General features: G+C 39.9%; 1 long non-coding RNA gene across 1 annotated transcript; it reads left to right on the top strand.

The window, feature by feature from the left end:
- LOC116591506 lies at positions 1 to 27,402 on the top strand. Its single transcript, XR_004286036.1, has 3 exons — positions 1 to 484; positions 20,001 to 20,171; positions 27,276 to 27,402. It is a non-coding gene; the product is annotated as an uncharacterized LOC116591506 (long non-coding RNA).
- The last annotated feature ends 470 nt before the right edge of the window (positions 27,403 to 27,872 follow it).

The raw sequence follows: 27,872 nt of genomic DNA on the forward strand, positions 1-27,872 counted from the left end.
TAAATGATCTAGGACAGATTTTAAAATGTATACAACTTGCTGTAATTTAACAAAAAAAAAAAAACCCCTATTTTTAATGCTTTAAGGAAGGTAAAGACACTGTGAGGGGAATAATAATGCAGAGATTAATTCCCAGACAGGGAAGGAATGGTATATGTGTTGGACAGAAACTGAGGAGGGGGGGATTTGGAGGGAAAATATCTGAGGTACAGAAAAAGTAAATGGGCAAGCACAACAAGACTGGAGAAAGAAAAAAACCTTTAAAAAGGGTTAGAAGATTTAGAAGCCTTCATGGGAGGAAGAGGTGAGATTAGACTTCATTGTGGAAAGACTTAAATGCTAACCTAAGGAATGTGGACTTTATTCTTAGGTAACAGAGAGAAAAAAAAAAAAACAAAACAACAACAACAACAAAGAATGCAAAAGAATGCTGAGATTGGAGGAACAATCTTTAGGAAGATGAACTTACCAGCAATGTGAGAAGGTAAATAAAACTGGAGGCTGAGGAGACTAGTTCATAATGGGCAAGGATGAGGTTAATAAGGACATGAACAAGAGCAGCGGCAATGTGAGGAAAGGAGATGGCAGGTGTGAGATACTCAGAGAGTATCTGTCTAGAATGAAATAATGGGAAATCAGTTTAAGAAGTGACATATTCAAAGACAGTGTCAAATGAAAAATCTGAAAAAAAGTATCCAGTGTGAATGGGGCCACTGTAATAAGGAGAACCCTCTGACCATGAGGACTGCAAGTATCTCAGAAGTTGGGCAAAAGGGTTTTTCTTTTATAGAGAGAGGTGAACAAAGGTAGCACGAACCAGGTGTGGGGACAGGAGATGGAAGCGTCATCTACAGAACAGTAGATGAGACAATGTTTTACCCCAAGGCCAGTCTCTTTCCAGGAAGCTGCCTACAAGGAACGGCAGTGTGCTGACTCAGGCTCAGGGTGGGCCAAAGTTCAGGGACCTGGGGAAGGAAAGCAGCTTAAGGGAGGTTTAGTTACTGTCATTTTGTTCCTGTTGATCAGTAAGGACAACAGTAGTTCAGCTGGTCACTTACAAGACAAAAGAATGGGAATTTGGAGGGTCTGTGTCTGTGTCTTCACTGTCAGAGGTAAACAAGGCAGGCATCTCACCTGAGGCTCCTGGGGAAGGGTGGTTCCTTGGAGTAAGCTCTTTTCAAAAAAGGGTGAGGGGATTTCTTAACCTTCAGGTAAAGTTCTACATTATCAAATAAAATAAGGAGGCATTACTTTATACTGAGACTCCTACTGAGGAGTAAAAGTGTTAGCATTCTTTGACCTAAACCTATTTGTGTTTCATTTCAACACCTAGTGGTCGTCCACTCTGATACAGCCACGTCCAGTAACAGGACAGACTCCGGGGCAGGTTTCCCTGGCTAGCTGAAAGGAGAGCATTCCTTTTGAAACTTTTCAGAACCCAAAAGGGCATAAAATGGAAATCCTATTCAGATATCTTTCAGTTCGCAAAAATGGTACTGTTATGGGTCTTTCATATAAGCAAAGTGGCATAATGCAGACTTTCAAAAAGTGGGAGATACCGATTTTTTAAGACTTTATTTATTTATTTTAGTGGGGGAGGAAGAGGGGAAGGGTCAGAGGTGGGGGTAGAGAGAGAATTAAGCAGGCTCTACAGTGGAGATCATGCCAAAACCAAGAGCTGGACGCTTAACCAACTGAGCCACCCTGGGGCTCTGAGATACCAACTTTTAAAATTTATTTGGAGCATGGTCATGCCATTGTTTTCAAAGTTTAATGTCCTAGGCTAGTCAGTAAGAGTAAAAGTGGTTGACAGATACTAAAATTGTTGCTGTAAGGTAAACTGCAAATGACAGATCTTGGGCTTTGAACTTGCAGTTTGAACACTGCAGTTTTGATTGTTGCCAGTTCAGGGATAATAGGAAAAGTCAGAATGAAGTTTGTCAGAGTTTATGGACTGTTGATATGCAGGTACCTAAGGTTATAATTATATCCGACAGTGCTCTATTTATAGTATATACTTATAATATACCTATGAGCAAGGTTCTCTTATATTTGCAAGTGGCAGAAACCTAACTTAAACTAACATAAAAGGTCAACTGCTGCTAGATTCAGAGTCTCAGACGATGTCATTGGAATACTGTCATACACTCGCTCTCAGCCTTGCCTTCTTGCTCTTTTTGCCTTTATTCCCACATAGGCTTTCTCTAAGTACTCAGATAGGCAGCTGGCAGAGTTGGCCATCTGCACCTTTAAGCTTATATTTCCTCAAAGCTGAAGATTCCTTCAACATTATTAGCAAATGTCCCAAAGAGGACTGTGACTGACCCTGGTGGTTCCCTCCACATGGCCAATCCCTGTTGCCATGGATATACGGGATCTAGCTAGGTCTGTACCACCTGTTTACTCCTAAAGTGATGGTGGTCATATATGCCAAGTGCATGCTTGGTGGAAAGGGTGTATGGAATCAGCCCTGTCTGTGGAGTATGGATTCTCCACAAGAATACAGGGGGAAGATGTGTACTGGCCAGGACTGTAGCTATCATAATTCACTACTAAGAGAGTGGCCTTTTAAGTCCAGCATCTTGCATGTCTTTTATTTGCTTGTTTTTAAAGATTTTGTTTTTAAGTAATCTCTACACCTAGGGTGCCTGAGTGGCTCAGTTGTTAAGCATCTGCCTTTGGCTCGGGTCATAATCCCAGGGTCCTGGGATCGAGCCCAGCATCCGGATCCCTGCTTGGTGGGAAGCCTGCTTCTCCCTCTCCCACTCCCCCTACTTGTATTCCCTCTCTCACTGTGTCTCTGTCAAATAAATAAATAAATAAACAAACAAATGAACAAATAAATAAATAACAATCTCTACATCTAACATGGGGTCTGAATTTACAATCCTGAGATCAAGAGTTGCACACTCTACCGACTGAGCCAGCCAGTGCCCTCATCTTGCATTTGTTACTCACAAAAATAATTTCAAATCCTCAATAGACACTGCTTATTTTCAAATTCTTAAACTTTGGAATTATCTTTCCAAGAAATTATTGTCCTTCTTACGACATATAAAACATTTTGGTGTGTGGCTCTAGTGAGCACTCAACAATGTTTCGTTCAACAGTCAGCCTTATTAACAGAATTTCTCAAGAAAGTCATGTATTGCAGCAGCACATAATACAAAGTGCTATGATTTATGCAAAATGTTTCACATTTTTTTCTTTAAAAAAAATTTATTTGAGAGACAGAGCATAAGCAACAGAGAGGGGCAAGGGGAGATGGAGACTGCCTGCTGACCATGGACCGCCAACTCAGGGCCCTATCCCAAGACCCCAAGGTCATGACCCAAGCAGAAGTCAGATGCCTAACCAACTGAGTGACCCAGACACCCCTCACAAACTTTCTGATCAATGTCTCTGCAACTTCAACACTCAAGCTTTTTTTTAATTGGTTTTATTGATTGTTTAAGACTAATTATTCTGCTTTGCTTAAGGCAGGTATTGTTGCCCAGGATACCAAATAGGACCCAAGTATTTCTGACTAGATTTTGGAGATCATTTAGAGACAGTTTCATCTATTAACTCCCCAGTTTTCTTCCCAGTTTCCATTTTGAGTTGTAAACTATTAAATTCTTTTATTCTCTACCTCCCATGAGACCATGAGATTCTTTTTTTTTTTTTTTAAGATTTTATTTATTTTTTTACAGAGAGAGATCACAAGCAGGCAGGGAGGCAGGCAGAGAGAGTAGGAAGCAGGCTCTCTGCAGAGCAGAGAGCCCGATGCGGGGCCCGATCCCATTATGTTGGGATCATGACCTGAGCCGAAGGCAGAGGTCCCAACCCACTGAGCCACCCAGGTGCCCCCTCCCATGAGATTCTGAGCCTGGTCATTATACTTACAGAATTTGATTTCCCATGTATGTTGTGTTGAAGGTGGTTAGGAGATAAACCTTAGAGACAAATAGAAGTGGGTTCAATTCCTAGCTCTGTTATTTGCTAGAGGTGTGATCTTGGAACAGGTAATAATGCTTATTACCTCAAAGGGTTTTTGTGGAGAAAAAAAAGAGGTTATTTATGGAAAAAGCTTAACACAGTGCCTGGCAGATAGGAAACAATGACCTCAGGATCATTGTGAGATGGAGCCCCATATTCAGCTCTGTGCTGGGTGTGGAGTCTGCTTAAGTTTCTCTCTCCCTCTGCCCCTACCCCCTGCTTGCTCTTGCTCTTTCTCCCTCTCTAAAATAAATAAATCTTTAAAAGAAATTATTATGATTGATCCTCTTCCATTTGCAACATGCTAACATTGATGTTTCTCTCTCTTTTTTGGAGTTTTTATTGTAGCATTATTATTATTATTATTATTATTTTAGATTTTATTCATTTGGGGGCACCTGGGTGGCTCAGTGGGTTAAGCCTCTGTCTTCGGCTCAGGTCATGATCTCAGGGTCCTGGGATCAAGTCCCGCATTGGGCTCTCTGCTCAGCCGGGAGTCTGCTTCCCTCTCTCTCTCTCCCTGCCTCTCTGCCTACTTGTGATCTCTGTCAAATAAGTTAAATCTTTAAAAAAAAAAAAATTATTCATTTGACAGAGAGAGAGCACAAGCAGAGGGAGAAACAGGCTGTAGAAGAGGGAGAAGCAGACACCCCACTGAGCACAGAGCCTGATCCAGGGCTCAAACACAGGATTCTGAGATCGTGACCTGAGCAGAAGGCAGATGCATAATTGATTGATCCACCTGGGCACCCTAAAATGAAAATTTTAAATACACAAAAAGCATTAATTGCCCTGTCTAGTAATTTTTTGTAATTTTTGTTTAATGACAGATAATCCTGCTGCTCCTCATTCTAGTGACTTTTCTATTAACTTTTTATTTTAGCTCTTCTATTTCCTCACATCCCTTTTTCTAGATAGATTCCTGTCTTTTGGTCACTGAAAGAAAATTTATTTGAATAATGAAAGATTCTAAAATAACTCAATACGTCACTTGAAAAACTGGTTTGGAGAGTAAAATGAATTTGTCAAGTCAGTTTCTTTTAGAGCTGGTATTTAAAATTGGCAGTTATGAAGTACATGATACATCAAGAGACAGCTTGTCTATAAAACATATAGGCAACTGTAACTGAAATTCTAGAAATTTATAGCCCAAGGAACCCTATGTTGGATTCCCTTGTCATTGTTGCACTGTGTCTCATGGCATTTTTATGAAAAAAATAGAAAAGGTGAAGAAAGGCATACTATGAAAATAAAAGAAACATAAAAATTAGAAATTTTATTGCAACACTGAAGAATGAATAATGTTGTTAATGGGAGCTGTGTAATAAACTTTGTATATTGAATTGATTAGATAAGTACTTTAAATTTGAGAAATACCACTCCCAAGTCTATATTACATCATGTTAATACATTTTTTTTTTGTCAGCAATTTTAAACAGATAAATAGCTAAAGGTACCAGGTAGTACTGTAATAGTCTTATCATCCTAAGTCTATTATTAAAACAGTTTTTTAAAAAATAAACAAACAGTAAATTAATTAATTACTTAAAATAGTTTTAGAAGACATTCCTGTTGCCATTGACAAAAGAACCTTGGCAAGTGAAGACTTCCTTTTACTTCTACCCCTTTTGTTATATATATCCACAGTCTAGTAAGAGCCATAACTTTAAAGATTTTCCTTTAGTATTTCACATTCATTGAACATTAGAAATTGAAAACTTTGGGATTTTTTTTTTCTTTCAAGATTTTACTTAAATTCTAGTTAGTTAACATATAATGTAATATTGGCTTCAGGGGTAGAATTTAATGGTCCATCACTTGCACAGAACACCCAGTGCTCATCACAGTAAGTGCCCTCTTTAATGTCCATCACTCATTTACCCCATTCCCCCACCCACCACCCCTCCAGCAACCCTGTTTGTTCCTTATTGTTTTTTTTTCTTTTTTTAAGATTTTATTTATTATTTGACAGCAAGAGAGGGAACACAAGCAGGGGGATGGGAGAGGGAGAAGCAGGCTTCCTGCTGAGGAGGGAGCCTGATGTGGGGCTCAATCCCAGGACCCTGGGATCATGACCTGAGCCGAAGGCAGACGCCCAAAGACTGAGCCACCCAGATGCCCCATGTTCCTTATTGTTAAGACTCTCTTATATTTGCTTCTGGATATTACTAGAATATCTAAACATCGAAAATGTTGGAAATAGTAAAGGATACAAAATTTAGTCCTGTCTCTGGTCACTGAAATTTGGTCCTAGTGGACTGAAAACAAACACTTTTTTAAAGTTGTGCTTCATCAAAGAACCTCATATTTAGGTGTACGACTCTACCACGATGCATATTAAAAATCAGTGGACTGAGATATTAACTGAATCCCACACCTATTCAAAGATTACCCATTAAATGCTTGTTTTCCTCATCTCATTTAGCCGAAAGCCTAAAGATTAATTCACTTCAGCTGTTCTTGGCAAGTATTTGTTTTCAGTAATTAGGGCAGATGACCAAAGAAAGGAATACATGGCTTAAAGAAGGATTAGAGTGGTGGAAATAGTTGTCTCATGTTTCAAAGAGTGCCTTTGATCTCTTTTATTTTTTATAGCTTAAGCTGCTTATTTTGTTTGACATGTTTTTTTCAGTGACTGCTGTTGGTATCACCTCTTTGTTTGGGATATCTGCTTTTATTTTCTTTCACTGACTTTCACTGGCTTTACTTCATTTGTAACTCCAGCCTTTCCTTGACCTTCAACCAAACCTGGTTTTTGATGTATTCTTTCTGTTTTTCACAAAGACTAATGTGGTGTGGTTTTTTGTTTTGTTTTTTTAAATAGAAATTCTAGCCAACAGCTTGAGGGTACTGGTAGAAGAAATACAGTTGCGATAACTTAATGGTTACATTCGTTGTGTATTCAGACCTCCTGGAAAATGGTTCCTTTGGTAGATGCCTCTGGGTTAATAGATCTGAAAGAGTCTCCTTGGCATGTGAGTGTGTGTGTGTGACTATATATATACCATATGCAAAGAAATATATCATAGAAACAGAAATATAGATGTGAAGTAAGATCTTCACACAAAGAAAACACACATCTAATTAATGCCATCGTAGTATAGAGTAACATGTCTGACTGATTAGTATGTTTTAGGCTTGTCTCATAAAGCCATCTAGGATGGATTCACTGGAAATGTCATCAGCACAATTCTTCTTATATATTAGCTTTGTTATTTCAATATTTATTAGGGCATATACACCAAAATATGTTGTTTTGCTTTTTATTTATGAATCATATATTCAAACATTTTTATACCTTATGAACTTAATCATAAGAACAGATAAATCCCCTGCATTTTTCATGATTTTTTCTATGTAAAAAAAGCAGATTGAAAAAGATTTTTAAAAAGGTGCCTAGGTGGCTCAGTAGTTAAGCATCCACTCTTTATTTCACCAGAGAGCATGATCTCAGGGTTGAGAGTCATGGTGAATCAAGCCCTGAATCAAGTCCACGCTGGTTGTGGAGCCAGCTTAAGATTCTCTCTATCCTTTCCGCCGATCCCCGTCACTCACTCTTTTTCTCTCTCTCTTAAAAAAAAAAAATAGGACACCTGGGTGACTCAGTTGGTTACACAACTGTCTTCTGCTCAAGTCATGATCCTGGAGTCCCATAATTGAGTCCCGCATTTGGCTCCCTGCTCAGCAGGGAGTCTGCTTCTCCCTCTGACCCTCCTCCTCTCATGCTCTCTCTCTCAAATAAATAAATAAATAAAATCTTTTTTAAAAGTTAAAAAAAAATACATAAAATAACATTGGATGTCTTGGGGGATTTTTCCTTCATTTTATTTTCATGTCATTTTAAAATATTCTATAATTATCTTCACAATTTACAAAAAATAAGTAACATATTAATTTAGCATTTTTATAGAACTCTATGGTAAATTTTTTTAAAGTAGGCTCCACGCCCAATGTGGGGCTTGAACTCATGACTCTGAGATCAAGAATCCCATGCTTCACCAACTGAGCCAGCAAAGTACCACTGGAGATTTTTAGTGTATATGATGACAATGGTAAAGATTTCTGGTCCAAATGCACTAATTTAACATTTTATATCTAGCTGTGCATTTCAGTTTATTCCTTTTGAAAAAGAATGTCCCACAGCATTCTCAAAAGATGATCAAAATGTACTGAATCAGAGTGAACCAACTTTAAAATACTCTCCAAACATTTTTCTATAATATTTATTTCTACATTATATAAGTGTATTGCCGTAGTAATATATAATATATATTATTTTTAATATGTTTTTAAACATGAAGTAAAAAATAGAAATAGACATGTGATCGTTTCTCCTGATATCCCAGTGGGCTATCTTGTGTAGTCCTGAAGGACATACAACAGACTTCGGAGACCATTACATTAGAAAATTAAAAAGTCAAATAATTTAGGATTTTACATTTATTTACATTCTGTATTCCTTTCCATTATTTAAAAAAATAGATTTGAAAGTAAATAGTAGAAGGAAAAGGAGAACTAAATTGTTGCATGCCTTTGGTGGTAGATTTTACTTTTTTTTTTTTTAAATGACAGAGAGAGATAGCAAGAGAGGGAACACAAGCATGGGGGAGCTGGAGAGGGAGAAGCAGCTTCCTGCCAAGCAGGAGCCCGATATGGGGCTCAATCCCAGGATGCTGGTATCATGACCAACACTGAAGGCAGATGCTTAACAAACTGAGACACCCAGGCACTCCTTACATTTATTTTTTGAAGATTATGTTTACTCTTTAGGTTCGAAATTTGATATTTGCTGCTTAAAATTATGTTTCATGGAATTGTTGGGGAGGAAGAAATTTTTCTCTATTCAGGATTCTTCTAGCTGAACTAAGGATTAAATTTACATGAGATCAATTAACACGAGAAAATCAGTTTTAGTGTCCTCCTTGCAATGAATCCACATAGACATGGAATTTCAAAGACAGGCAACAGGAGGTTTCTTTCTTTCTTTCTTTCTTTCTTTTTTTTAAGATTTTATTTATGTATTTGACAGACAGAGATCACAAGTAGGCAGAGAGGCAGGCGGAGAGAGAGGAGGAAGCAAGCTCTGCTGAGCAGAGAGCCCAGTGCGGGGCTTGATCCCAGTTCCCTGAGATCATGACCTGAGCTGAAGACAGAGGCTCAACCTACTGAGCCACTCAGGTGCCCCGGCAACAGGAGGTTTATGTGACATTCTGAGCTAAGGAAAGGGGTAGGGGCATAAGGATACAAAGGAGAGGAAGACCATTAGCAGAAAGGTGAGTAATGTTTGGTAAACAAAGGTTGCTCTGTTATGAAAATAAGTTTGTTAGGTAAAGAGGAATCTCTTTTAATAGCTGTCTTCCTAGTAAAGGCTTTCCTTTCTGATGTAAATTTAGGCAGTTCAGGGGGAGGTAAAGAGCTGTTCCTGAATCTGCTGGGTTTTGATTGCCTTTTTTTAAAGACTTTATTTATTTATTTGACAGAGAGATCACAAATAACCAGAGAGGCAGGCAGAGAGAAAGGGGGAAGCAGGCTACCCGCAGAGCAGAGAGCCAGATGCAGGACTTGATCCCAACACCCTGAGATCATGACCTGAGCCTAAGGCAGAGGCTTTAACCCCCTGAGCCACCCAGGCGCCCAGTTGCTTTTAACTCAAGCTAATCTTCATGGCAAAGTAGCCCTCCTTGGAGCTGCCTGACCTTGGCCCCTACAGTTCCCTCTTTTTGGAAATTCCCACTGTAAGGGCCTATTTAGCCAGAGCAGCCCCACCTCAGTTGAACAGCCATTTTGTTGTTTATGCAGTAAAACTTAAATTGACCGTGTCTCCCCCCACCCCCCGGGGGAACTTATTTAAAAGCAAGTCCGGGAAACCAGTCCCAGGTAACAGAGTCCAGATAGAAGGGTGCATCAGGTCAGGTAGAGATAACAGCCAGAATGCAGGAATGAGTCGGGTCAGGTGGAGACATCCAATCAGTAAAGCCTACATACTGTCTCCCTAGCTACCAAGGAGTGTGGGCCCCGCCTTTTGGGGGCCAATTCTCACCAAGGTGTAGCTAATGCAGATGTCTACTGTGGGGTGAATTATAGTTCAATTGGCCACCTGTGTGTGGCCAGGCTCAACCACAGGCCCTTTGTTCTATAAAAGTTAGTCTGTGAGGCAGGGAGGGTCGTCGTCCTCTCTGTAAGGGGTGGCCCCGACCGGTCTGTTTGACGGTCGGTTTGATTTTTGATGCTTGGCGCAAAATAAAGCTTTGCTTGACCTTCACTTTGTATCAGTCTCGCTCCTTTGACCATGGACCCATTATTGGGGGACCCAACACCCACATGAAAAGTTTAGTGGGTAGGTTTTTCCCTCTTGTTGAACCTGTCACTTAGTCCTGACAGTAGGTCAATGCAGTAAAACTCTTCAGGAGGCAGTGATGCAGGTTTGTTCTCAAAGTTAGGCCAATGGTTCAAGTAATCAGGTATTAAATAAGAGGCATTTCTATGGAAACAAAAACAGTGGTTAATGATTGGATCAAATTACAAACCAGTTTCTGAGTTCTTAGGTTAGCCAGTTAAGATTTTTAGTTGTCAGGCTCAAAGCATCTTCAGATGGAATGAGAGCAGTCAGTGGTAATCGGACAGATTTTCTCAATTTGGAGTTCAGATGTCTCTGGTGATCTTTCTGAGTGACCCACAGAGTAACAGACAAAAAGATTGTCTTTAAATATTAGCTATTGTGATTTCTCTGCATTTATGTCAAGTCACTCATATTTAGTTTGCAGGGCTTTAGGAAAAAGGGCAATTTTAGTTCTCAAATGATTCCAAGTCAGAAAGGTGGGAGAAAAATTGAAAATGTTAGTTTGGAGAGTTGTGGCCAGGCACTGGGGAAACGAGAAGAAATCATGTTCTAGTACTGTTGATAATAACAGTATTAGAATCCAATAATCTACCCAGGAATTATTGAAGTATATTTTTTTCTACATAATCACCCTCATTCTATCAAAGATGGCCATGTTATCACTAATATGTTTGCAAAATAAAGTCTAGTTTCAAAAAAATTGGGCATGATTATTTACATGAATGCAGCAAGAATAACAGTTGACCATATAGGCTCTTTAAAACCTGCTTTACTGGAACTTTTCATGAGAAATCTCCAGACTGGGGCACCTGGGTGGCTCAGTGGGTTAAGCCTCTGCCTTTGGCTCAGGTCATGATCTCAGGGTCCTCGGATGGAGCCCCACATTGGGCTCTGTGCTGAGCAAGGAGCCTGTTTCCCCCTCTCTCTCTGTCTGCCCCTCTGTCTACTTGTGATCTCTGTCGAATAAATAAATAAAGTCTTTTTAAAAAAGAAAGAAAGAAAGAAATCTCCATACTGAACTTTTAACAGCCTCTCAAGGCCAAAAGCTAAGACAAATACTTGCTATCAGACTTCACCCACAATACCTATAGATCTGGTTTAATTTCTCTCCCTTCGAGGTCTCCAAAAATATCCTGAGATTCCTGCACCTGCTAGGAAGTGATCTTTACTTACTTGCTAAGGCTGCTGAAAACTCGGTAAGCAGGGTAACAAACTGTTATTTCCAAGGGGCTTTACGGGTTCCATAAAGTCAACCGTAGTTTCTTTAAACATTTTGGTCATATCTGAGACTGTGCATGTCTCTCAAATATGATATTTCAGTCAAGGCCTTGATATTATGACCAATGTTTCCAATTGTGTCATGTTACAAAGAGAAAAGATTCTTATTGAATATATGCAAATAATATATTCCCATGAAAAATTAAGAATACTGAAAATTTCTGAATTCTGGAGCGATCAGGTAGGGAGAAAAAGATAAATGTTTCCATTTGATCACAAAGGTATATTTTATCAAATTGCTGCTATAAGTCAGCTTAAGATAAAACATTTCATTGACTCTGGAAAAGCAAAACATTTTAGAAAGTCAGCCAGCTTAAAATGAAAATCATACAAATTATAATTACCCTCCTCACTCCATTCAGTCTCATGTTATTAATTCTTATTCTACTCTACTCTATTCTATCTCTCTTTTTTTTTTCCTTAGTAGCTCCAGAAACACTTACCTAGTTCAGTATTATGATCTTAAGGTTATCAGAAGCCTGTACTCAGAGTTTTCTCCATGAGTCTCACTAAAAATGAAATACAGTTGCTGGAAGCTTTTGTAAAAGCATAACTGCTAAAGGATTTATTTTCCTTTAGTGCTCAGGTTCTTGGCCACATGGCTTCCAGGAATGGAGAGGCAGACCAGATGAAGAAGAGTGGTGGGCGACAAAGCAAAGTTTATGGAGTGGTAGTAAACTTTATTGAGCAATAGTACAAAGCTCTGGTAGAGGGAGTGGACCTGAGAGGGTTGCCACTAACAAAACTAAGGGGTTTTATGGGCTTGTTGGGAGGCTGTTTTAATCTGATTAACCCTCTATGTCTGCCACCCAATCAGGTTTTTGCCAGCTACATATCACATGGGAAAGGGTGGAGGACTCACTCCTTCTAGGGTGGTGTAAAATCCTCTTAAGGGTAGTTTCCTCTTATGGCAGTGGGGAGGGGGGCCCTTGTCCTTGCCTGCTTTTCTTTCAACTATCTTGCATTATAACTGTCTGTAAATTATAAAAAACTTTAAAATGGCCAAGAGTAAAGATCTTATTAATGAGTTCATTGTAATGCAGTTAGTAAGGAAATTTCATTATTTCTGAGAAACACAGAACTTCAAGATAACAGGACAGGACATCAGATTTCTAGGACTTTCCATACAATCTATAAAACACTTATTTTAGTAACCTATCTACACAGATATAATTTAAGAGGGTTTAGTATCACTTATTTGGCCATGATTCCTATGTAATTTAATGTACCAAATAAGTATAATTAATTTAATTTCTCACCAAATCTCTGAAATGTTCAAGGGACCCTCTGGAAAATTTCAATTAGGTTATAGTCAAAAGACTTCATTTTAGAATTTGGTTTTGGGAATTATGCCAAAAGATATCAAGAGGTTTGAACATTTGCTTAAATAGAATCACAAATCATTATGAAACAGTAGTTAATTATCCATTTAACCAAAATGGCAATAAAAGATTTCAAAGGCAAATACAGATAGCTGTGAGCAAAATTTAGCTCTCTAAATATTAAGACTCAGTTTTCTTAAAAAAAAGAAAAGAAAAGGACTCAGTTTTTTTGAGTAATCAAAGACTGATAAACATAAGAAATTATTCTGGCAAAACAGAATCCTTATTTTCTAGGCAGATTACTTTAAAGGTAAAAAAAGACTTTTGTTGGGACGCCTGGGTGGCTCAGTTGGTTAAGCAGCTGCCTTCAGCTCAGGTCATGATCCCAGGGTCCTGGGATCGAGTCCCACATCGGGCTCCTTGCTCGGCAGGGAGCCTGCTTCTCCCTCTGCCTCTGCCTGCCTCTCTGTCTGCCTGTGCTCGCTCGCGCTCTCTCCCTCTGTCTCTGAAAAATAAATAAAATCTTTAAAAAAAAAAAAATTAAAAAAAAAAAGACTTTTGTTAATAATTCCTTATTAAGAGCAAATCGATAGTTAAAGAAAACTTAGTCCTTTTAGCAAAGAGAAAACAAAATTTTAATTTTTTGCCAGTGTACTTTCGATATTAAAACTCAGTTGTTAAGCGTCTGCCTTGTGCTTAGGTCATGACCCAGGGTTCTGGGATGAGTCCCACATCAGGCTCCCTGCTGAGCACGGAGCCTGCTTCTCCCTCACCCTCTGCTTGTCACTCCCCCTGCTTGTGCTTGCATCCACGCTCTCTCTCTCTATGACAACTAAATAAAAATTTAAAAAAAAAAAAAACTCATTTACTTAAATTTATCCTAATCTTAGCCAGTAGTGACCACACATTCTTTCTAATTTCTTTTCTATAAACCTACAACTCTCTTTTTTACATTCAGATTTTGTCCTACGTTTTCCCTCTTTGAATAACCAGCCTCACTTTAGGATGAATTTTCTTTTTTCTCAACAAAAATGTATTTCTATATTTTAAACTTTTTCTGACCAAACACACATACCTTACTTTCCTTGCATGCAGAGTTGTTTCCCTGATTATTTCCAGTAGTCTTAATTACATTAATTAGAATTCTGAGCTCCTGGAAATCTTAGTTTCTAGTGAAAACTAAGTAGTAAGCAAGTGTGAACTATTACTCCAGAGTTCTTTAGATTGACAAATTTATAAATACATTTTATAATTTCTAGAAATGCACTTTTCATAGTACCATCTTTCAATAAAGCACAAGTCATGTTTACTAACACACTCAAATTTGTCTTTAGTTTCTCAGTAATAAGACAAAAGTAGGGGGCACCTGGGTGGCTCAGTGGGTTAAGCCGCTGCCTTCAGCTCAGGTCATGATCCCAGGGTCCTGGGATCGAGTCCCGCATCGGGCTCTCTGCTGAGCGGAGAGCCTGCTTTCTTTTCTCTCTCTCTCTCTCTGCCTGCCTCTCTGCCTACTTGTGATCTCTGTCTGTCAAATAAATAAATAAAATCTTAAAAAAAAAAATAAGACAAAAGTAGATAAAATATCAAAACATTAAGTACTAAACATAAGCATATCTTATTTAGAAATGATCTAGATGTTCAATGAATTTAACTTAACTCACCATTTAACTTGGCAAGATGTTAAAGTTTCACGTTACCAGGGGTACTTGGGTAGCCCAGTCAGTTAAGTGGCCTACTTTTGATTTTGGCTTGGGTCATGATCGAGCCTGACATTGGGCTCCAAACTCAGTGCAGAGTCTGCTTGAGGTTCTCTCTCTTTTCCCTCTGCCCCTCCTGTTCATGTTTTTTCTCTCTCTTCATAATAAATAAATAGATTTATTTATTTTTAAAAACATTTAAAAAAACTAAAAAAAAAAAAAAGTTTCAAGTTACCAACTGGAAGCTGCTTAAAATGTTGCCTATAAACCTTTTTTTAATCTTATTTTCATCTATTTAATTTACTTGTTCTTAACAATTATGGTTAGTCCACCCACAACCCTTCATGAGGCATTGGACAGATCCTAATCCTTAGGGGTTTTCTTGTTTTGTTTTATTTGGGCAAACTTCTTTTGTTTCTCCAAACTTTTTTTGGACAAATTTCTATCGTCACCAGCTGGACCCCCAAGACCTGACCTTTACTGCCCACCTGCTTGAACTCAGCAACCTCTGTTCCGCGTATTTCCTTAAGCTTTCCTTTCCAGTGTGTCTCTTAACTCAGGCAAAAGATCTGAGAGACATAGTATCCCATGATGGAAACCAGAACCATATCTTAAACAAACAAACTAAAAAACTGCCTAGACAGAGACCCCCAGGTGGTTCAGACTACCCAGAACTATTGAACTTAGTCCCCTAACTTGCCCCTATGCAGATGGACCATGGAGTGACCTCTAGAATGACCCCAAACTGCCTTTACCTACTATAGTACTATCTCCACTCAAGGAGGAGCACAAGCCTCATTTACATAAAAGACATTATGTGTACAGGCATGCTTTCTTAAGACGATGTGTGACATTTTGTCCCCCTCTACAGATTATAACAAGTCTCCCATTCTAAATATTCATCCTAACCCCAAGTAAAAATAACTTATCCACCCTTGCACCCTTGAGTCATGGCTTTGGAAGTCATTCCCCATGATCTTATTTGCTGCAAATAAAGTTTCCTTTGCGGGACAACTGCACCTGTTATAGTTTTCATCTGTGGTTCACTGAGGAGCAAACTCATGTTAGGTCAGTTATTAAAAATGAACTTATTTAACTTTCAGTAAACATAGGCAGAATAAAAGTTTTATATTTAATACTGGTTATTCTAGAAACATATCTATTTTAATCAAGCCAACCTTAAATAGCTTTAATATCAAATATTTTCCCAGATCACGAACTTGATAAACATTTGGGTTCGTTTCTGTGTTTCTGAGCTTTAGAAGCCCAATTCTTGTAAGTGCTTACCTTCAAAACAACTAAATAGAGCTCTTTTACAAATTAATTTCAGCAGTACTAGAGATAGAGAAAATATTTCACATTTGCAATATATATGGACACACAAATAGACACATGCAAACAAAAGTTTTATAGCTTTTGCTTTTTACTAATATTTGTAGAGAGGACATTATAGGCCCACTTTCCAAATATCTTCCTCTTTTTTTTTCCCTCCAGATGAAAAACTTTTCCTTAAGTTTGTATTTCAAAGAGTGGCTTTTAGGTCCTAGAGATGATGAGGGTAGAAAATAGTATAAATGCATAGAGAATGTATACAAGTTTTCTCCAAGGTGGACTTTTTAGGACATATTGGCCTCTTATCAGAGGTGCTAGAGCTTTGGCAGAAAAAACCCTTTTAGCTTTTTGTGTTTTATAAAGGCCTTTCCAAGCCTCCTCTTTTTTTTCCTTCAGGCTCAGGTGGTTGAGGGCTTTATTTACATTTCAAAGACATGATAAGTGAAAGAATGCAAAAAACGTTTTTCTTTCCTAGAGTTTCAGAGTAATTGCTATTTATAATTTACCTTCCTATTCTTAAGTACAGGAGAATTTTGTTCCAATATCCTGATCATTTATAATATTCACAAACATTTTGAGAGGAACAAGTGAGGTTTTGGGATTGGTAAACATAAGATGGGCTGTAACCTGTTTCTAGAGTTGTATTTCCAGTTTTGTAGAGACCTGTAAGACAACGACAGATGTTCCTAATTCTCCAAAGAATGGATGACAGCCTGAATATCAGGGGACTGGTCTGCCTTTTACACTAAGTTTATTTCCTTGGGGCACCTGGGTGGCTCAGTGGGTTAAGCCTCGGCCTCAGGTCATGATCTCAGGGTTCTGGGATCGTGCCCCGCATCGGGCTCTCTGCTCAGCAGGGAGCCTGCTTCCTCCTCTCTCTCTCTGCCTGACTCTCTGCCTACTTGTGATCTCTGTCAAATAAATAAATAAAATCTAAAAAAAACCCCAAAACTATAAACTAAGTTTTTTTCCTTATATGAGGGAAATTTCTTTTTAATTTATTTATTTATTGACAGAGAGAGATCCCAAGTGGGAGGGGCAGATGAAAAAGAAAGAATCACAAGCCAACTCCCTGCTGACCGTGGAGCTTGACATTGGGCTCACCTCATGACCCTGAGATCACAGCCTGAGCAGAGCTGAAACCACAAGTCAGCTGCTTACCCAGCTGCACCACCCAGGCGCCCCATCAGGGAGATTTTTAACTAAGAGGGGAATCAAAAGGTTTATACCCATGTAAAGTCTGTGTTGGGGAGCAAGAATTCTTGTTACCTTAAAAGTTATTCTATCTGGACTAAGAATCAGATAAACAGAAGAAAATAAAATATAATAGGCATAGGTATGGGGAATCCTTGTAGACATGGAAATTCCAAACACAGGCAAAATGAGGTATGTATGTCATTCTGAAGTAAGGAGAAAAGGGGGTAAGGGTCTGAGATTTCAGAGGAAAGGAATGCACTTCACAGGGTCATAAGAAGAGTAGATGTTTGGTAATTAGAAGTTTGTCCAGCTATACTGATGGTCACTTGGATAAAGTTTATCTCTGTTAATATTCCTTATTCTGGGAAAGACCCCCACCCAATTTAGATTTTTCTGTGTGTGTGGTTTTTTTTTTAAAGATTTTATTTATTTATTTGAGAGAGAGAGAGACAGTGAGCATGAGCAGGGGGAGGGGCAGAGGGGGAGGGAGAAACAGACTCCCCACTGGGCAAGGAGCCCAACACCACACAAAGGCTTAATCCCAGAACCCTGAGATCATGACCTGAGCTGAAGGCAGACACTTAACCAACTGAGCCAACTGGGTGCCCCAGTTTTTCTGTGTGGTTAAAGGAGGGATATTTGATCCTACAGGGTCTCAAGTGCCTTTAGCTCAAAATAATTCACATGCCAAAGGGGCACATTCGGAGGGGTCCTGTCCTGAACCCTTTCATCTGTATAAAACATTTTAACAAAAGCTGCCTTTCTGATTACACAATTCAACCTTGGCTGCTTCTTCTTCTTCTTCTTCTTCTTTTTTAAGATTTTATTTATTTATTTTACAGACAGAGATCACAAGTAGGCAGAGAGGCAGGGAGAGAGAGAGAGGAGGAAGCAGGCTCCCTGCTGAGCAGAGAGCCTGATGCTGGGCTCCATCCCAGAACCCTGGGATCATGACCTGAGCCGAAGGCAGAGGTTTTAACCCACTGAGCCACCCAGCTGCCCCAACCTTGGCTTCTATTATTAGTCCCTGAACATTGGCCTTCCACTGATAATTTGTAGGGGGCCTCAGAGAAATTTTGTTTGTTTCCTCCGTGAAGGGGAGGTCGTGAGTAGTCAAATCATCTTTCTAATTTCTCTTTAAATTTGGTAGGATGTTCTGAAAGCAGAGATAAAGGGGCTTTATTGTTTAAAAAATCACTGCTATCCAGTGGACGCAGATTCTTTTATGGCAGAGGATCTGTGATACACCTAAGTAGAAATGCCTGAGGCCGGCTCCGCTGGATTATAAAGCCCTGGGAGGCAGGAGGAAACAAGACTGATTGCCAGTATTGGGGGCTTTTAAATTCACTTCCTGGCTTTCGGCATTTACATGAACAACCCATATACCTTGAACCTAGAGACTGGCTGGAGTGTGCACTATAAATCCTATAGGGAAGGGGGAAGTTAAAAAAGGAAGATGAAACTGGATTTTTAAGAAGGGTAATTTACTGGTGGGTTTATGGACATTGTGGAGGGTATGTGCTATGGTGAGTGCTGTGAAGTGTGTAAACCTGGTGATTCACAGACCTGTACCCCTGGGGCTAATAATATATTATATGCTTATAAAAAAAATCTAAAAATTATTTTTAAAAAAAGAAGGGGAATTTACTTTGGATGTGAACATTCATTTTTGTCTTAAGTCTAATTTCTGTTCTTTTATCTTTTCAAGGAAGTCCCTAAGGCAGGTCATTATACTAAGGAAATTGAGAGCTATCTATAAAGAATATGTGTGTTTCTAAAATATGACATATTTATAAGATTCGTCATCTGGCCATTGACAAGTAGGATCTCTCAATAGCAATCCAAACCAGAAAGCCTTCTAATGGCTTAACCAAAGATGAAGAGGAATCCAGAGAGGGGACGATGATGTAGACCTCACAATCCAAAAGTTTACTACCAAAATCAGTCTAAGAAAGCAAAAGCCGTTTTTGCACAGGTGGTAAGGATGACGTGGTGAGAACAATGTCTCCTGTCTCCCACGGACACGTGCGTTGCCTCCACTCAGTCACAGATCTCCTCATCTGTGACGCTGGGCAGGAGCTACTGTAACCAAACTAACGCAGGTTTGCTCCTGGGTGAATTACAGGTGGAGACCACACCCGATGGAGTTGTCACACAAAAGAGTGTTTATTTGCAGCAAATAATTTCCAAAGCTGTCACTCCCTGAGCAGGAGTGAAGGGATTCTTTTTATTTAGGGTTTAGGATGAATATTCTGAGAGGGCAGCTTCATCATGGCATTTGAAGAGGACATAAAGTTGTACAAGCCTGTACCTGCAAACAGGGTTAGGTTAATGAAGCTTATACGTCTCCTGGGGCAGAGGCCTTAACATTACGAGCGATCTGAGGTAACTGTCTCAAGTAAGGAATGCAGGGTATTGCCTACCTTTGACATAGCACTGGGAGTTTTCAAACGAATTTATTGTCTCTGATATGGTTAGGCTGTTTCCTGGCCAGGTGGAGACTGTTCTTTTTTTAAAGATTTATTTATCTATTTATCTATTTTTTGAGAGAGAGAGAGAGAGAACAAGTGGGAGGGGCAGAGAGAGATAGGGAGAGAGAATCTCAAGCTGACTCCATGCTGAGCTCTATCTCAGGACCCTAAGATCAAGACTTGAGCCCAAGTCAGACACTTAACCTACTGAGCCCCCCAGGTGTTTGTACTTCTTTGTCATTCAGACACCGACTGGGCAGTTCTACAAGCAGTATGCTGAGGCAAGTAGAGCTCACCAGGGATCTGTGGATCACCGGAAATAGTTGGAGGCCTGAAATGACTTCTCTTACACCAGGATAGTTGTGTCTCATCTTTCTTTTTCTAGAGATAGCTAATTCTGCTTACATTACTGGAATGGGAATGTCCAGCACTAACAAGCAACAAAGGATGAGACAATGAAGGAACTTAAACACCTTGTGACAAATACCTCTGGGAGCTGGCATGTCTGGACTCTTGGAACCCTAGTCTATTTGACTGGCCTACAAAGTGCACCCTGGTAAGTGTACCCTCTGGATGGTGGAGACCAAAGACAGTACTATCACTGGTTACAAAGCCAGGCTCTTAGGACTTACAGAACAAGATGAAAAGGAAAATCTCATCCAGTTTTTCTTAGAAGCACATTAACAGCTTTAACTAAGCCTTGAGGTTCTTGGAGCCAAACTAATACATAGCAGAGATGTACTGTGGGGTTGGGTATTGTGTGCTGTTCCACAGTGTTGCGTGGAACTTTTCTTGAGGTTGGCGGGTGACCTAGTGTCAATCTAATCCATTCCATGACTAACTTACCTAACACAGGAATCTTTGAGTAAGGTGGTAAGTATTCTAGTAGATTTTTTTTTTTTTTTCATCTCTGTCTGACAGCTTTTAAGTACTTGACCCATGTCTACTAGTTTTGTGGCTTGGACTTCTGGACTTCGAAGATGTGCCTTAGCAACAGCCTTTACCTCACATGCACATTAACCCACACCGAAGTTTATATGACAAATGACATAAAAGACGTAGACAAAAGAAAACAAAAACCGTGGAGAGGACATGGATCAGTATTCCACTAAATTTACCAAGAGTTACTAAGCCCGAGGAACTAGTTCCACAAGTATTTTCTCCTGCTAATCTAAATTTAGAAAGAAAAAAAAAAAGGAAAAAAAGGACACTCATTACTCTTGCTCGGTCAGACTCCACAGATAAGGATCTCTGGAGACTGATGTGGTTAAAAAATCTTACCTTCTGTTGGCTGTATGTCAGATTTCCCAAGGAGCTCTTAGCTGCCACTGTGTCTGGGGCAAGCAGTGTCCAGCAAGTCAAAGTGTCCTGCCAAGTAGGCCACCTATTGAGGAGGAAGAAATTTTCTTCTCTCCTAGGTTTTTCCAGCTGGACTAAGAATTAAATTTACCTAAGACCCAACAGATTAACAGGAGAAAATCAAATTTAGTTTCATATCTATGGAGAAATCCACACAGACATGAAATTCCCAAGAGAGTCACGCAGCGTGAAGCTCATTGACTGACCTCCTGAGCCTGAGGAAAGGGGTGAAGGTCTAGGGATACAAAGGGGAGAAAGACCATTAGCAGGAAGGTAAGAAGAGATTTTGGTAAACAAAGGTTGCCCTATTTATTAGGTAAAGCAGAATCTTTGTTAATAACTCTCTCTTTTTTTTTTTTTTTAAGATTTTATTTATTTATTTGACAACAGAGATCACAAGTAGGCTGAGAGGCAGGCAGAGAGAGAGGAGGAAGCAGGCTCCCCGCTGATCAGAGAGGCCGACGCAGGGCTCGATCCCAGGACCCTAGGATCATGACCCAAGCCGAAGGCAGAGGCTTTAACCCACTGAGCCACCCAGGCACCCCTCTTAATAACTCTCTTCCTGGTACAGGCTCTCCTTTCCAATGCCGGCTTTTGACTGCTTTTAATTCAGAATAATCTTCATGCCAAAGTGGCCCACCTTGGGGCAACTGGTTCTTGCCTCTCCAGAATTTTATAGGAAATGCTGGAAGTACAAACGGCACCATCAGGCATTGCCCAAACTAGAAGATGTGACTGAGCAAAGAGAGCCTGCATCTAAAACTCACTTTAATGCATAATCCAGAGAACTGTCATTGCGCAAAAACCAACACTACTAATTTAGAGTAGAAGAGGTTTTGGCTGCTTCGAGGACACTTTTTATCCAAAATAAGTCAATAACTCAAGGAATTTAAGCATGAAGTCAAAAGATATTTCCAATGAAAATACTCTCCATATTTTGCCAGGAATACCTATAAGAGGATAGGAAATTAATATTGAGCCATCTACAGGGGAAAAATACCTTGTCTCTGAAAAATAAGAACTTTGGTCACTGATGTAAGAAAATAATAAGGAGTAAGGCTTATCAACTGTTAAATGTATATTATAATAAACCAACCAATGTTAGGTCAATATCCTACAAAGAAAGGATCAGGGAAGTCATGAATTGAAAGAAAAACATATCATTTTTGTTTGTTTGTTTTTAGTTTGAAAGTGGTTAGTCCAGATTTGTATGTAAACAAGTGGAGTAGATTATCTCCAGCTCTAAGTTAAATGAATAATCAACCACACCTTTACTTTTAGAATTTTTTTTTTCCTTAAAGATTTTATTTTTAAGTAATCTCTACACCCAGTGTGGAGCTCAAAGAGTCACATGCTCTGCTGACCGAGCCGGCTGGGTCAGTCACTTTTAGAGTTTAGAGTTTTAATCAAAATTATTTAAGAGAAGCAAAATTAGCTGATTTAACTTTTATCTGTCTGCCTTTTGGATGTGCAAGTAAGAACATGAACTAAGTGGCCTGACACCCATGTTTGTTCATCATTCTTTTATGTCAACCAGCTGGTTATATTAGCATAATACTTCTTTTTATTTTTTTATTTTTTTAAAAAGATTTTATTTATTTATTTGAGAGAGAGACAGTGAGAGAGAGCATGAGAGAGGATAAGGTCAGAGGGAGAAGCAGACTCCTGGTGGAGTTGGGAGCCCCGTGCGGCGCTCGATCCTGGCACTCTGGGATCACAACCTGAGCCGAAGGCATTTGCTTAACCAACTGAGTTACCCAGGCACCCATAATACTTCTTTTTTAAAGATTTTTTGGGAGGAAGCTCTTAACAACATTTTGTGGACAATTCAGGAAACTAGAATGGACTACATTGTTACATTTTGGGGGCATAAATATGGAATTGTGGTTATGGAAGAGAATACATGATGAACTATTTAGCAGTGAAATGTCATGATGCCTTCGTTACTTCCCAGTGCTTGAGAGAGAAAAAAGCAAACTGGTACAATGCTACCAAGTGGTGAATACCAGCAAAGATTATATGTAGATTTATCAAATGCTATCATATCTCTTTTTCTGTAGATTTTAAAATGTTGAAGAAAAATGATGTAAACAAAAGAGCTTTTGAAGCTTATACAAGGATTTTTTTTTCTCTTTAAGCCTTCTGTAAGGAAAGAATATACATCACTTTAGAGGCTATATAAAACCTATTCTAACTCCTGAATCTTATTTTAATTTGGCTAGAATACAGGTTTGTGATCAAATGCTAAACGTTTGTCTTCCCAAGAAATTTTAAAAGGAAGGCAATATAGGTAATTCAAAATGAATTTGCAAAATGGGATTCTCAGCCATCAGACCAGGATAATAAAAATAGGAGGGATAACTGTTGTAGGTAGAAAATATGACTAAATATGGGCATGTGTGGTCAGTTAAAACTGACATTCTAGTCTACAGATTGGATTAATGACATCTACCTCAAGCCTCAGAGGCAGATTTATGAAGAGTTCCACTGTGTTTATATCAGTGAAGGTCTAGACAGAAAAAGAGAAACCAGTGTTTGAAAGAGAGAATTTCATGCAGGGAGTTGATTTTACACAGGTGACTGAACAGCAGAGACTGAGAAACCCCCAGGGCAATGATGCAACTCAGGGTGAGCACAGCAGAAGGACGCTCCCTCTAGCGCCCGGAGGCCTTTCCCTCTTGCACCTGGGGGCCTTTGAGAGAAAATGACGCCCTTTGCTGGAGGCTGAGGCTGCCAGTTGAGAGCTGGAGCCAGGGCAGGGGCTGTTAGTTATGAGCAGAACCCTGGAGGAGGGGCAGGAGACCATTTTCTAGAAAGGGAAGAAATTCTGAGATAATATTTCTTAGTCTGTGGACTATTTCAGGAGACAAAAGAGAAAAAAAAAAAACCCCAAAACAATACAAAACCCTTCCTTGCATTACACCTATCCCTTATCCCTCTGTAAAGAAGATTTCTCTGGGGAGAACAGCAGGCAGAGGGAGAGGGAGAGCAGGCACTGCACTGAGCAGGGAGCCCCACACGGGACTCGATCCCAGGACCCTGGGATCATGACTTGAGCCAAAGGCAGATGCTTTACTGACAGAGCCACCCAGGAGCTCCTCTTGATTTCCTATGTCTTTTATTTTATGATACTAGACTAGTGAAGGGGGATGGAACTGAAGGTTGGTGGTAGGATGTAGGGGGAGGAGAGTGGAGTGGGAGAGAGAACAAGTTCTCGTTGGTTAGCTGATGAGTACATAGTTGGGCAATCTAAATTAAAGATCACAAAAAGGCAGAAGTGTTTTATTCAGCTTGTACAATAAAAAAAATTAAGCTATCTGACATTAAAAATTGAGAATCTCATATGAAACTAAAATTCTAGCTTATCTTATAAATTAAGGTGCTCTGGTCACACTCGGCCCTCATTCCTGCCTGGCAGACTTGCTGGAGCATGTCCTTTCCAGTTCTCTGTGTCCCAGCTTTACCTGGTCCAGTCATGTGTGCCATTTGCCTGGCCCCTGCAGGCAAGCAATCCTCTTTTCTTCTTTTCATTCTAGACTGGATAAGGATTTGCACTAGCGATCACCTCCTCATTCTCTCCTTTCATATTGAATCAGCTTCTGCAACACTTAAGAGTTCACTTGGGGGGGGGGCATCTGGGTGGTTCAGTTGGTTGAAGGGCTAACTTTGGCTCAGGTCATGATCTCGGGGTTCCTGGGATAGATAGAACTTGGTGTCTGTGCTCAGTGGGGTGTCTGCTTCTCTCTCCCTCTGCTCCTCCCAGCCCCATGATCTCTCTTTCTCCGTCTCTCTCTCTCAAATAAATACATAAAATCTCTCTTTAAAAAAAAAAATCCACTTGGTAAGTCACTAGTCAAATCAGTGAAATCCCGACTCAAATTCTAGCAATATTCCCATGATACATCATTTTAAATTCTTTGTGAAAGAAGGTGATACAGGCTGGCTGGGACTGAGGACCCAGCTGTGGGGGGTCGGTGTCCCACTGGACCAGCCAAGAAAGTCCTTGGCTTCCAACAGAGTGGAAATCAAGCACAGCCAAAAAGGAAGTGAGAGCAGAGTTTCTTGAAGATAGTGTAGATACAGAGCCTATTAGGAGCCTAGGAAAGGGAAGGAAAGTGAATCTCATTCTTTGCTTGGGACCTGGGGTTTTTACTCAGGACAGTGATCTGGTGCACTTGTCTTCTCAGTAATCCAGGAACAAAGATGAGTGTTTAGGCTATTCTCCAGAAGTCACTTATGCCCTGGAGCCAAGAGTTGATGAGTCAGTGGTCTTGAAAAATGTTCATGAGGACCCTGCCCAGTCACTCTTCAGATGTTATCTGTTCTGTTAGAAGACTCTAAAGAAGTCATTAAATCCTTGATCTTTACAAGGAGGGCATGCATTCTCTTCTCTGTTCTGTGAGGTATGTGTAAGGGAATCAAGGGTAGCAAGAATGGAAGCAGCTAAAGGAGCGAATAAAGTGGTTTTTCAGGGGGTCCCTTTAGTTTCCCTGTTTCAAAGGGATACATGAAAGTGATCGTGTGATTATATGTACAAACACATCTTTGCCCACAACTAAAAAACTTTGCATTGACTTGAAATAAGACAGTAAAACCAAAACAATTAAAAAAAAAATAGAATAAAAGTCAAACACCCGGCAAGAAATGTTAACTAGCTGAGGTTAAGTCCTCATGTTGATAGCTTCCTTGAAGTCTTTCTCTCTTATCTTTTTTTTAAGATCTTATTATTTATTTGAGAGAGAGAGAGAGAGAGAGAGAGAGCACGTGTGCATGGGAAGGGAGGGAAAAGCAGACTCCCTGATGAGCAGAGAACCCAACGTGGGACTTGATCCCAGGACCCTGGGATCATAACCCAAACCAAAGGCAGATGCTTAACAGACTGAGGCACCCAGGCACCCAGTCTTTCCCGTTTGTAGTATGTAGCCTGTGTTGGGAACAGAATTCCTGTCCCTTTCAAGGTCCTTCTAGGTAGACTAAGAATTGACATGAAACAGATTAACAGGAGAAAATAAAATTTAATTTTATATGTAACTTTGACTCCACACAGACATGAAAATTCCAAAGACAGCCAAGCAAATTGAGGTATATATGTCATTCTGAACTAAAGAGAAGAGGGCAGCAGCCTGGGACTTCAAAGGGAAGGAATGCAATTTGCAGGAAGATGAAAAAGAGTAAATGTTTGGTAAATAAATGTTTGCTGGGCCACTCAGAAACAATGGCACATAGAGGACTTGGATCAAACAGGGCTTGCTAGGTTCCTCCCTGTCTACCATCCCTAGTTCATAGTATAATATAACTATCTATGGTAATAACTCTTCCTGGAGCAGGTCCTCTATCTAAATTCTTTTTAGGCGTTGGGGAAGTAAAGAAGAACTTTCCTGAATCTGCTGGGTTTTGATTGCTTTTTAACTCAAAATAATCTTCATGCCAAAGTGGCCCATCTTTGGGTAGTCTGCCCTTGGCCCCTACTCTAGTTTCAACTTGTTCGATGCTTTGCTCTCCTACTGGACTATAAGCTCTTGATGGCAAGGATTCTGTCAGTTTTTTATATAGCTGTAGTCCAAAGCAGATAGCAAAAAGGTTCATTGTTTCAATAAAGAGATGAAAATATATGAAGAAATTTTTTGCTCAGTTACTGCCAAAATCAAGCTATAGTAATCAAACATAAAATTATTTTTGGGGGGTGCCTGGGTGGCTCAGTCAAGTTGAGCATTCGACTCTTTATCTTGGCTCTGGTCATGATCTTAAGGTCATCAGATGGAGCCCCATGTTGGGCTGGCTTTCTGCTGTGCTCTGTGCTGGGCATGGTGCCTGCTTAAGATTCTCTCTCTCCTTGTCTCCCCACCCCCAACATGCACATGCATGCATACTCTCTCTCTCTTTTTAAGATTTTATTTATTTATTTATTTATTTGCTAGAGAGTGAGCAAGAGAGAGCACAAGCAGGAGAAACGGCAAGCAGAGGGAAAAGCAGACTCTCCGTCAAGCAAGGAGCCTGATGGGGAACTCAATCCCAGGACCCTGGGATCATGACCAGATGACTGAGCCACCCAGATGTCACTTTAGCTTTCTCTCTCTTAAGAAAAAGTATTTTTCAGGGGCACCTGGGTGGCTCAGTGGGTTGGGCCTCTGCCTTCGGCTCAGGTCATGATCCCAGGGTTGTGGGATTGAGCCCCGCATCGGGCTCTCTGCTCAGCAGGGAGCCTGCTTTTTCCTCTCTCTCTGCCTGCCTGGCTGCCTACTTGTGATCTCTATCTGTCAGATAAATGAATAAAATCTTTAAAAAAAAAAAAAGAAAAAAGTATTTTTCAGATTTCCAAAAACCAGGACAAAGAGAGAAGCAGCAAAGAGCCTTGGCTTGTGGCCTGACTATATCCTACCATTAGCCTCTGTCCAGAAAGAATTGCGAAAAAAACAAGGAAACAAACACTCTAGGTAAGAAGGTCACTCTTGATTCCTCACTGTTAGTGACTTGAGGAGCAGGGTACAGGGTACATATCTGGTCTGGGTTTCAGGACAGGACTTTGGTTTCTTGGAGGAACGCTGCCACAGAGAAACTAATTTTCAAATGGGAACCTAGTTGATAAAAGAACAAAACAGAGGGGTGACTGGATGATTCAGTTGGTTAAGCGGTTTGCTTTTGGCTCCCCTCATGATTTTGGCATTCTGGAATCAGCCCTGCATCAGGGCTACCTGCTCAATAGGAAGTCTGCTTCTCCCTCTCCCTCTGACCCTTACCCTGCTCGTACTCTCGCTGGTGTGAATGTACTTGCTCTCTCTCTCTCAAAATGAATAAGTAAAAAATCTTAAAAAAAAAAAAAAAAAAGAACAAAACACTAATGTTGTTTACAATAGTTGAGAAAGTGGCAGAATCCCATAACTAGTACTGGCCAACAAGA

The sequence above is a fragment of the Mustela erminea genome, chromosome 5 (assembly GCF_009829155.1).
Source record: "Mustela erminea isolate mMusErm1 chromosome 5, mMusErm1.Pri, whole genome shotgun sequence".
In the NCBI taxonomy this organism is placed as follows: Eukaryota; Metazoa; Chordata; class Mammalia; order Carnivora; family Mustelidae; genus Mustela; species Mustela erminea.